This window comes from Lathamus discolor, chromosome 12, assembly GCF_037157495.1.
Source record: "Lathamus discolor isolate bLatDis1 chromosome 12, bLatDis1.hap1, whole genome shotgun sequence".
Classification (NCBI taxonomy): Eukaryota; Metazoa; Chordata; class Aves; order Psittaciformes; family Psittacidae; genus Lathamus; species Lathamus discolor.
This window is the reverse complement of record NC_088895.1, coordinates 6,054,082-6,065,491: the sequence shown is the minus strand read 5'-3', so window position 1 is coordinate 6,065,491 and position 11,410 is coordinate 6,054,082. Positions and strand designations below refer to the sequence as shown.

The 11,410-nt window shown below is 43.0% G+C and overlaps 1 long non-coding RNA gene across 12 annotated transcripts; it reads right to left on the bottom strand.

Moving 5' to 3' along the window:
- Positions 1-1,904: 1,904 nt before the first annotated feature.
- Positions 1,905-11,027, bottom strand: LOC136020890 (uncharacterized). 12 transcript variants are annotated; one of them, XR_010615544.1, is made up of 6 exons: positions 10,961-11,027; positions 10,818-10,836; positions 10,311-10,435; positions 5,854-5,957; positions 3,366-3,597; positions 1,905-2,385 (listed from the first exon to the last, which is right to left on the bottom strand). It is a non-coding gene; the product is annotated as an uncharacterized LOC136020890 (long non-coding RNA). The 12 variants fall into 12 exon arrangements; XR_010615543.1 differs by having other exon boundaries at positions 10,818-10,883; positions 10,961-11,013; XR_010615548.1 differs by having other exon boundaries at positions 10,311-10,430; positions 10,961-11,009.
- Positions 11,028-11,410: the final 383 nt, after the last annotated feature.

The window sequence follows — 11,410 nt, the reverse complement described above, 5'->3', positions numbered from 1 at the left end:
GCGGCGGCGGGGGCGGGTTCGTGCTGCCCGCGGGCCGCGCCGGTCCCCGCCCCGCAGCGCTGCCCGCGGAGCCGGGCCGGGCCCGCAGCGCCCGTGCGGGAGCAGGGCTGCGGCCCGCGGGACAGGAGCGCCTGCAGCCTCCCGGCCCGGGGCTCCTGTGGCGGCCGCTCGCTGGAGGCCGGCTGCCCGCCTTCGTCCGGCACCCGGTGATGCCTTTTGTCCAGTGCGGGTTTAATCCTAGCCCAGCGCTGTAACAGGCTGGCGGGGCTTGTTCCACGTACTGGGCATCACCCCCAATTCAGTGCCGTTGTGGGGAAAGGGACAGCGAGCTGCAGCCGCAGGCTGTATCAGGTCACACGCAGGCGTTACTGCCTAGCTTCTTGGAGCAGCCTGAGGAAGAGCGGGCGGGAGGGTCCAGAAGAGGCACCTGACCCACAGAAACCACCCCGGTACATCCCTGCCCTTGGCACGGCCGGTTGAGCCCAGCCTCGCCCGGCGCTTCCAGCCTGCCGTGCCCTGCCGCAGTCTCCTCGAGGAAAGCAGGCACATAACGTCCCTGTCAGTGTTAATCAAGGCTCGAAACGGCCATGTGCTTTTTAGCTCTTTAATGGAGCTCTAATTGTAACTGCTCTCCGGCTCTGATCCTTCCCAGCTGGCCTCTAGCAACGGCTGCAGGAGCAGTTCAGCTATCTAACCATAAGCATCCAGTACTATTTCAGGTGCCCTAGGGTATCCAAGACACAGGGCTAGCAGATCCAACATGGGACATAAGTTACCGTACTGTGTGACACCTGACGTGTGTCCAGACACCCGACTTGCTCCTTAAAACATTCTCTGTGTGCTCAGGAATTACTCCAGAATCTGCTCTGCCCATGCGTGGCCTTATTTTCCCTTTCCCCTCCCTCATGTCACTTAATCATGTCCTCAATCTAACACTTGTTCTGTGAACAAGTCACGTGAAAAGGTTCAAAGCTCTAAAATAAGCTCTACAGGCTCAGACAACCCGAAAAGGAAGTGTTATGGTTATTACAAGAGGCTTTCAGAGACTTGTGAAAACGCAACAGAAGTTGTTAATTGTAAAGCCCAGGATGTTATCTTCAAATTATCCCCTGACATAGTGATAGTATCTGATAACCAATATTTTGCATTAATATAGTACTTATTGCTCCAAAACTTAATTAACATTTGTTAATGAAGTAAGCTATGCAGCACGTACAGGAACCAACTTAATACTCTACCTGCTTCATATAGGCATTATTAAATAATTTGTAAATAATTATTAAACATACTTGGAGATCGTGATAACTTCATTAAATATCTAAAGATCGGTACCTGCAGTTTACTCAAGAAAAATGCAGTCGGAGGAAACTGAAAATGAAAGAGGCAGAGAGCATCCTGGTGCAGTAGCAGAGAGCTGTAAGGCAAGTGAGAGCGCTGACTGGCTGCAGAAGTTACACACTACGTACCGTGGCAGGCACAGGCAGTGTGGAAACAGAAGGTGCAGACTCCAATGAGGATTCTGGATGTGCTGCTGGGATGGGGTGCTGCTGGTGAACATTAATAAAAGCCAACATCGTATAAAAGGGCTAATTCAGATCATAGGATTCAGAAACACCTCAATCTGATGCCATGGTAACTTGGAAGCACGGTTCGTACAACTTATTTTCCAGATGTCTACAAATATGAAAACCAAGCTGCTTCAGAGACTATATTGATTTTTTTATTTGCCAGAACTCTGTTCATATCCTCATCTTCATTTGACTGCATAATTTTCCAAGACCACCATATGTCTCCAAGTATTTTCTAACCTATTTTTTGCTCCAAAATAGTTATTCAGGCCCACACCTGCACTGAGACACATTGCCACCACATGCGGGAGACACAACTAGAAGCACCACAGAGAATTCCAAATTGATTACAAGTAATTTTAATCCACGAATTTATAGCTTGTAAGAGAGTGTCAGAATTATCTGGGATAATTATAAATTAATCCACATTTCCTTTGACAAGGACAAAAATACCTCCCACACTACAGCTAACAAGAGCCCGGCCAGTTCTTTAGAAATCACTGTTGAGTGTAGCTGTCCTCACAAGTTGCCACTGCATATTGAAATCCTTTATTACAGCAAGGTGTTTGAGAAGTTTACACAGAGCTAGGCATGTTTCACATACCTGCTGCCAATATCCTGGATCCTTTCAGTATTTCGTTTCAGGCTGATCCAGAGTAGATCCTGTGGCGCATCTCCTGGTTTTGAACAAGGGCTATGAGACCATATTGCATCTCGCCTGGATAAGTTGCTGGCAGTCATGACATGGTGCTGCACAGTCTCAAAGAAGCAGCAGGAATTTCCTTTCAGACAGAATTTCAATATACCTCTTGCTTCCCTGTAAGCACCAAGAGCAGGTATTGGTTACACTGAGTTTTGCAGATGGGTTTGCATTTTTTAACCTTTTTTAATGTGGTTTCCAGGTTCTAGCTGTTCTTTTACTTGACTTTTAAGAGTGTCCAGAATACAGGTTTTAGTGCTTACTCTGCGATACCTTCAAGGGACGGGACACTACATTTATGCCTGCTCACTCCCAAAGATAACTTTCTCCCACATTTCTGCTGTTTTAGGGAACATAACAGTTCAGCTTCAAAGAGAGAAAATGTGTGAGCAGCCTTTCTGATCACAAGAGCCACAACAGTGCCCAACACCTCAGAAGAACCTTAGAAAAATTTCTCCTTGCTTCTTTACCGTTAGAAAATGGCCATGAAAGAAAACAAGACATGAAAAACAAAGGGGAGGAGGAAAGAGTACGGATAATTTTGTTGCCATATGAAACCTTGGTACCCTCACTTCTTGCTTAAAAGAGGGACAAGTCCATACACCTGAAGAATACAAAAGAATTAGGGAAGGTAAAGAAAAGGGCAGACACAATGATCCAGAGGGTGAGATAGAGCCATACTAAGAGTCTAAACCAGCTGGGGCTCTTCCACCTACAGAGGAGAAGGCTGAGAAAATATGATCAATATGATCAAGGCTTATGGAATCATAAAGGCAATGGCTAGGGTGAATACAAAGTTGTTAGTTATCAGATCTTACAATACTAGAATGAAGGTGCACACAGTGAGACTCATTGGGCACCACTAGCAGCCAGAAGACGGTGCCTTTTTTCACAGCAGGTAATTAATGTCTGGAACTCCCTACCACAGGCTGCAGTAAAAGCAATAGTCAGCAGGTTCAAAAGAAACTAGTCAAACTGGGTAACAGGTCTACAAACAGATTAGAATAGGTATGGAATCATTATTTAACATATCTGATTGATGCCTGGTCATAATTATGGATGCTTGGGAGTACAAGACGAGCAGACCAGAGACTTACGTGCTGGTTTCTCAATAGAGCATCTTCTGTTGCCATGGAAAGGAGAGAGTAGTGGGCAAGATGGACCTCTGTGCTGGTCCAACAGGCCACTCCTTATGTTCAGGATTCCTTGGATATGCTGGTTTGCAGAATATAGACAGAATTCAGATTTCAAACAGATTCTAATTAATTTAAAGCATGTTCAAAGGATCTGCCAGTAACACACAAGGGCAAAGTTCATCTCCAGGAGCATCTAAGATAAAAAAATTATAAAAGTAATGAATGCCCTAAATCATTAGATGCCTCTCCATTGGCATTATTAAGGCTAAAATGCATTTCAAAAAGTGCACATACTTGCTCTATTTTTTTGATGACAAACCTCCACCCTACATTCCTGTAAAGCTGCCAACAAATTGATGTTTTTATATAGGTTTTCTTGTTCCTTTAGTTTCTAAGATCTTTAATGACAAGCATCTTAAAGCAATTAATTATGTATGGTGATTAGTATTTGACATTTGATGTGTAAGGTAAGTATCCACTACAGAATTATAAACTAATTCTCTCCCTCCTGCATTTTGTATGTCATGTACTTGGATAAAGTGATTGTGCTCTATACAGACCCCTTTCCTCTTGAGTGCAGTACTTCTTAACCGTTTGTGAAAAACTAAATCCATTAAGTCCCTTTTGCCTCCAAGGAAAAGAAAAGGGAGTTCTGTCGATTTCCTTTGTACTAACAATGAACATAACAGACTCCAGCTCAAGTTAACACTGCACAAGCCCTAGTAGAGTCTCCAGCTCTTTTAGCACTAGGGATATACCAGCTCTTGACTGTTTCTTTAATTCTTAACTTGGTGAATTGCTTCCCCTTCACCCGTGATCACATAACATCTAATTGGCTACGTAGGAATTTGCAAATGTAGAAAAGTCATATGTATCACTGTGTTTTCAGCCGCCTTGTAGTGAAACACAGCAGCATCGAAGAAAGGGTGAGCTCGCACCCAGGCCCCAGCCAGTGCTGCACAGACAGGGACAAAGCAGAGAAAAAACGAATTGCTCACTGGCTAGAGATAAAGGCAATTTAACAAGCAAAGGAAAGAGGATGGGAAAAAACCTGCAAGAGTTTAAAAGATGCTCACCTCCAGGAGGAAGGGGACAGCACAGAGCTTCTGCAGAGGCTGTGGGTGAAGACATGATGCTGCATGGTCTGAACTCACTGCCAGAATTAAGGGCAGGCAGCGGTGAGTCTGTGGGAGAGCAGTTGCAGGCAGGAGGGTAGGAAGAGGACTGGCTGCCTGGCAGCAGGGACTGGCACTCCAGGGGAGCCTGGAGACACTATGCAATGTCTTTCAAAATAAGAATAGGCTTCTGAGGAAGGGAAGCTCTTTGGAAGTATAGCAGGAGGCAAAGTGGCCCAAACAGAACTGCTTCCACTACCCAGCAACTGGAACAAAGATCCAGACAACTTTGCGAGACCACTTTCAGGGCAATCAGGTCTTGATATCTTTTAGATGAGGAGACTAAATGAGATCCAGGAATCAGTAACAGAAAAATGTTCCTGAATTCTAGAGTCTTCAAGACAACAACCTGCAAGATTTAAAGTATTCTTAGCTCTATATAGCTATGACCCTTTTGATGGTCCTAATATGCACCCTAAAGTAGAGCTTCCTGTAGCTACTGGAGAATAAAGTTTATATCTTTTGAGATATTGATGAGGATGGTTTGCTTGAGGGGCAGCTGACTGATGGCAGAGGGGGACACGTCCCCCCTAATGTGATAGAAGTTTCAAAGGATGACATGATGACAGCTGAGCCTCCAGAGCCAAGTGAGCTCTTGCAGAATGCAGAACACAAAGTGAGATTTTGCAGTAGAAGCATTAGCAATGGAGGAAAAAAGGATGATCTTGACAGAGGAATCTGTGTCATTGTGTTGGCTGATAGACTAGGAGACAAAGAGATTCCTCTTCATCATGCAGCAGTCCCTTATCCAAGAAATCTCACTCTGATCAAACAACTTGCAAGAAGTATCATTATTTGCTGGGAGGCCTCCACTTGTGCCAGCTGCGCAGATACTAAATGTGGTTTTATAGCCAGCATGTGAGACTCAGCACAGACTCCATCAGTCATCAAAGACTTGGAGTTTGAAAAAAATCAGACCTACTGAATTCTAGTTCAAAGTATAACAGAAAAAAGGAAACTCAGGTGAGCAGCAGCATCCTGTCCTGGTAGGGAATGGCTTCCAAACAGCTCCACAATGTTTGAAAATCAGGAGAATCGTTCCTATTTCAGAGGTCACTTGGATGCCAAGCAACAATTATTTGCATGCTGTGTACCCTAGTGAAAGGGACTACGTGGCAGAGGGTACTGGTCCACTTTTGAAAGCTTGCTGCCCAATGCCCAGCAAAAAGCACAAGTGAAAGCATAGCCTAAAGACATGAAATGGCAGATTAACCAAGGGAAGCAGGAGCAAAATCCAGCAACAGTGAGATTTGTTACTCCATCCTCTCAACTACCTTATGCTCCACTCAATGTCCAGTGGATGCCTTGTTTGCCAGCTGACAACTGGGGCCAGTCAATGCTGGAGGATCTTCCAAAGGAATAAAATTGCTGTGTGTATCTGTGGACAGAGAAAGACAAAAGTTGCATCTCCAACACTGCAAGCACCCTGGCGGTTTATCTGAGAGTTTAATAGTACGACAGACACTCCTTCCTTCAATCAGTAGAAGAAAAACCTCACACGGTTGTTTATTATTTAGAAAACAAAAAAAGTGCACCATTTCCTGTTCCAACTGAATTTAGGAGTTCTTCCGTTGACTTGTAAAGTGTAGGATTAATGTACCCATTCTTTTCTATCTCTAGATCTACATACAGATATTTGTACCATAAATACATATGTTTTCATTGAAACTGAACAGAGGAGTGACTGCCAAAACCATTCTTCTGCTAAGACATGAATTAAATAACTTTACACACTATAAGGGCTATTTATACTCAAGAAAAAATTTTCTTTAGCACAGATTTTAAAAGAAAGGATTCTGCTCAGCTAGCACTAAGGAACCAATTTTGCAGCTATTCTACCTATACACGGAAATCCCCTATTCAAGTTACATCCAGCATCAGAGCCCCACTTTGTGCACTTTATTACCCAAAGTGTTTGTTTTCTGTCACTGATTACATAATTTTCCTCATATAGGTTTGTTTCCTTGCGATATTACACTGGTTTATTTGTTAACTTTATTTTTTCCGTACATAAAATCTAGGGTGATTGGCTTTGTAGGTGCTGTAAAGGGTGGCTCACAGCTAAATTACACATGGAGTATTTTTAAACGACTGAATAGTCAAATATTTAAATATCACTCTTTAAGATAATTATGTGTTTATAACAGTGGAAAGTTTACTGCTTTCTAAAGCACTGTTGGTTTCTGTACCTATCTCATTGTTTAAGATACAAATTTGGTTAGGTTTTGGTTGTGGAAAACATGGATGTTGGAGACTGCTTTATTGTAATAAAGGCTTACTTAAAACAAGCTTCTTTTTTTTTTTGGTTTTTTTTTAGCATTTTCTTTTAAAGCCACCATTTAGTGAAGGATAAACTTGTAAAAACTTAAAGTTATTTTGCCCTTGCATTGTATTTAGATTCATGGTTAACTCATAGATGAATCTCTTTGCTCTAGAGAGGGGGATTTTGCAGAGGCAAGGTGACAGGTCTAGTGTGGGTTCTACCAATTTCTGCACAGAAACCAACCTGTACCTCTCAGATGCTGGGGCAGCTGTTGGCTGAACACATCACATGCATGCACACTGCCCCAGGGACTGTTCTGACTCCTGTCACACCTAAAGACCCATCAGTAATTTAGAATATGCTTTTTCAATCTTTTCTATTTGTAAGCTACAGATAGCTTTACAGGGAGGTACAGAAAACTTGAGCCTACTGCTGGCATAAGATTGCTTTTCTGACTTACTGCCGCGCTACGTTTCTGGCTGGACTCAATGATCTTAAGGGTCTTTTCCAATCTAAATTATTCTGTGTCCCAGAAGTAGTCCATAACCCCCTGCTCTAGCGTAAATGAGCCGCTCTGCGATGAGAAGCAGCAGAATTTCTTTCTAACACTCAGACACTTCCTAAACTTCTTTAAGCCGGGGGGGAGGGAAAAACCATCCCGACTTGCTGTTGAAGCGGTGCTGCCGCCGCAGAAAGAGCCATTTCAAGTGACTGACTTCAGCAATGTCGATGGAACCATGAGATGGCAGCAGAGCCCACGGAACGAGCGCCGGGACCCAACGCTGTCCTTGCCCAAGTACCGCTTCAGTCCTAAAGGGCTCTCGTGTTCTCGTCTGTGTGTTTAAAAAGAGCTCTAATCAAAGCACTCTTCATCTCGGTGTTACATTGCAGCCGTGACAAATGCAGCCAGGAATAATGCGCACAGCAATCAGATCGCTGTTTTAGGAGAGGTGGTTTTTCTTTCTCTTTTAGTTTATGCTCATCTTTCTATCTGTCCCTGGTTTGGAAAAGCTTGTCTAAAAGCAAGCTTCAGATTTGAGCCAAACTCGACCTTCTAATGTTCATTCCTCAGACAAGCCTATGTAGGAAAGGAATACTTCATTACAGAAACGTTACTGTACTTAAAAGGTTGTGTTTGGAACCAGGAGGAACCAGATCCCAAGACTCCAGGCACTTAAAAGCAAAAGTGAAGTTCTTTTTACAGCAAATAAACTCTAGAGAGATTGTTTCCAACCCCTAAAATAGCTTGATATTTCCCATCGCTACTATAAAACGTTTCATTATGACTGAAAAAAGTTTAAATCTCACTGCCCTAACTGAAAAGGTGTAGAGACATCATCTTTACCACAATAAATTTTACTAAATACAGTACGAACTCAAGCGCTGTATAAAGGGCTGAGGGAGCTATCAGAAGGATGTTTCTCTAGCTGTATAGCTAGAAGTTCAGGAAACAACAGATGCAGGAATAATCGAGTGGTCTAGAGCTGGCACAGCTCCTGAAGATGGGCTTAGTGAAGTTCGGGGTGAAGAGAAGGGGGGGTCATATCAGAGACAGCTTGGAGGTGGCTTCCGTGTCATTTGAGGGGAAGCAATGGGAAAGGTTGGAGCTGACATGGTTAGCAGCACATGCCAGGGTGGAGGAAGGGCACTGTAGAGCTGCTGAGAGCCTGAATCAGCCATAACCTTATGGATCATCAGCCACAAATCAGGTTAGATACCAGCTTGCAGCAGCTGGGCTGTATTCTGTTGTGCATTCACTATGAATTGGGCTGCCTGCCACTGCAGAGGACGCATCCTGGCTCATTACACAGAGTCACACAGAACAGTGCTGAGCCAGGTTGAAACAGAAAGTAATACAGAGATAGATATAACACTGGAGTTTTCTGTGGCATCATAAATATCACTCAGTATAGTTGTCTTGGCTATCACCATCCATATGTAACCTGCAAGTTCACTGAAAGATGAGGCAGATGAAGGACAAAGATGAAATCATTTGGCAATGGACTTCAAGGGTATTGAGAGGATAACTGGCAGGTCTTGCACCCCAGGAGGTACTGCTTTTAATTAAAAGAACTGAAATTGCCTCGTGATGCACAAAGCCAGACCAGCCAAAAGGACTCAAAATACTACAAAAGGATGTTCACAGGGAGATGGCATTAGATGACTGATTATTATTTTCATGTCTAATTTCTATGTTTAAAGAGGCCCATAAATCCCCAATTTTATATTAAAGTTGTATTTCATTCACGGCCAGGTTTTAACTTGAAGAACAGTTGAGGGGTAACACAACAAACCAGAACCCTGAACGTAGGTTTTAATAAATCAGCTTTGAAGAAAGGCATCATCTCTCAGGAACAACATTTCTTGCACAAATAGCAGAGAAAATGGTCTGGGCTCCTAACCTGAGCCTTTGCCTGTACCTGTGCCCTCAAAACCAGATCCCTGTGCTGTACAGGCTGTGAGCTTCTGAGCATGAGCAAAATTCAGCCCTTTGAGCACGCAGGTATGAGAAATGACTGGTGGATGAGTGGCTCTGCCGGACACATCAGAGCAGCCCACAAGGTAACCCCATAAAATAAAGCCAGAACATTTATGCTTGCCTTACTGCAAGAAATACTTTGAGCAAAGCTGACACTGGCTGGAGATGCAATGCTTGCAATGCTCCTCTATTCCTAGCTCAGTTACCTCTGTACACATCCAATGGAGCAGACCCTGTGGGATGACAGAACATGAAGCCAAGTCTAGATTTATCGTATTTCAGGATGTCAGAAAACCTAATATTATCCTAACCAATGAAAAGCAGGCGTGCCATCCACTTGAAGGGGATATATTTTGCTATGGCTTTTGTCCTGACCTTTCCTGCACAACACATTTCAATCTTGTGACCCAAGCACAACTAGTGCTTGCTATTCAAGCTGTCACATCTGTGAAGGAGGAAGTAGGGCTGCCATTAGCAGTTTGCTGCTTACTCAGTCAGGCCTATGACAAGAAGACCCATCCCAAAAGGAGGATCCAGCCCTTCAGGCTGGCACGTTTAGAGCACACTGGTTGACAAAAAGATTCCTGCATATTAGGCATGCACCTTCTTCATGGTGTTCTATGGATATGTTTTCACCTCTTACTGCCCATAGATAAAGATGTGATGAACACAGTTTGACAGGGAGGGTTTAGATTGGGATCTTCTTATATCAAAGACAATCATTCCTTGTATCACTTATTCCCCCACCATATGACAAAAAGCATTTTCCCCAGCTAAAATGCTGGCACATTCTCCATCACACAATGGGTTCACTTCTGATTGCAAGCTAGGGGACAAATGCCTTCATTCCATGTCTCCATCGGTGCCTCTCCAGTCACAGGAGAGCCCATCCTTTCATATATTGAGAGATTAACAGATACGACAGTTGAACCACAAGTGTTCACACGATGGAAAAAACAGTAGAATGGCCAGAGAAATCACTCTGCTACCTTGCATCTGGCTCCCAGCTTTGGTTCTTCACTTTACTGAAAGGATTTGTTCTAAAATAGATGGCATAACAGTGTTTCTCACACAGCTGCTGACTGTCCCTGCTGCATTCCCCGATTCAGCTGCCCTTCAGAAAAACAGAGAAGTGGTAGGAAAATTGCTAGTACAATAGATGACTATCAACTTCTGCTGTTGCTTCTCTTAATTCACAGATACTCAGTTATTAAAAATGTAAGAATACCCTGTATTTTAGGTCACCTTCCTTTCTGGTCCTTCACCACTAAATGTTGTCATAGTTTTCTTTTAGATCACACTAGTAACCTAGTTCAGAAAGCTCCAGCACAACATGGTTTATAACTGATCTGTGAAACACGAGTACCAAAACATTGTCTTTGTTTTTTAACTAATGCTATTCATCCCAAGATAAAAGCACAAGCAGAAAGTTCTTAATGCTTTAAATAATTAAATCACCAAGTAGGAAACCCACCTGAGCTTTAAAACAAACTCACCACGCATTACTGATGATCTCTGAAGGGGATGCCAGGTGAGAAGAAACATGGTAAAGACAAAAAAATCTTTTCAGCAGCTTTTATATCCTGTACTGCAAAATAGCTCTCTAAATCCTAACAGAAATCACCATTCCTTACCTTACCCTAGTAAAGAAAGACAAAGAGCACAGGAGAACAGAGCTTGCATGGCTTCTGGCTTTTAGAAATTACCTGCCAAGAGTGTAATTTTAAAGTGATTGTCTTCCATTAGGGCTACAATAAACAGCATGGTGGAAAATTCAATCTGATTAGCTTTTCTAATGAGCTGCAGGAGGTTGTGGAGGCCAGAGCAGAAGAATCTTAAACGTTTCACCACTGATTACAAACCTGCCTCTGAATTAATCAGATAATGAAGTGCATAGATTTAATGAACCTAATGCTGATCAACAAATTATCAGTGATCCTTGTAGATTTTTGTCAGGCTAAACACCTTTTTTTCTAGGACTTCCTAGAGCAGGAAGGTTACAAAAACTACGTGCTCTTGACGTAGTTTTTTATGCAATAACCAGTAGTTGTAAACTTTATAATTTACACAATTATTTAATTTACTCACA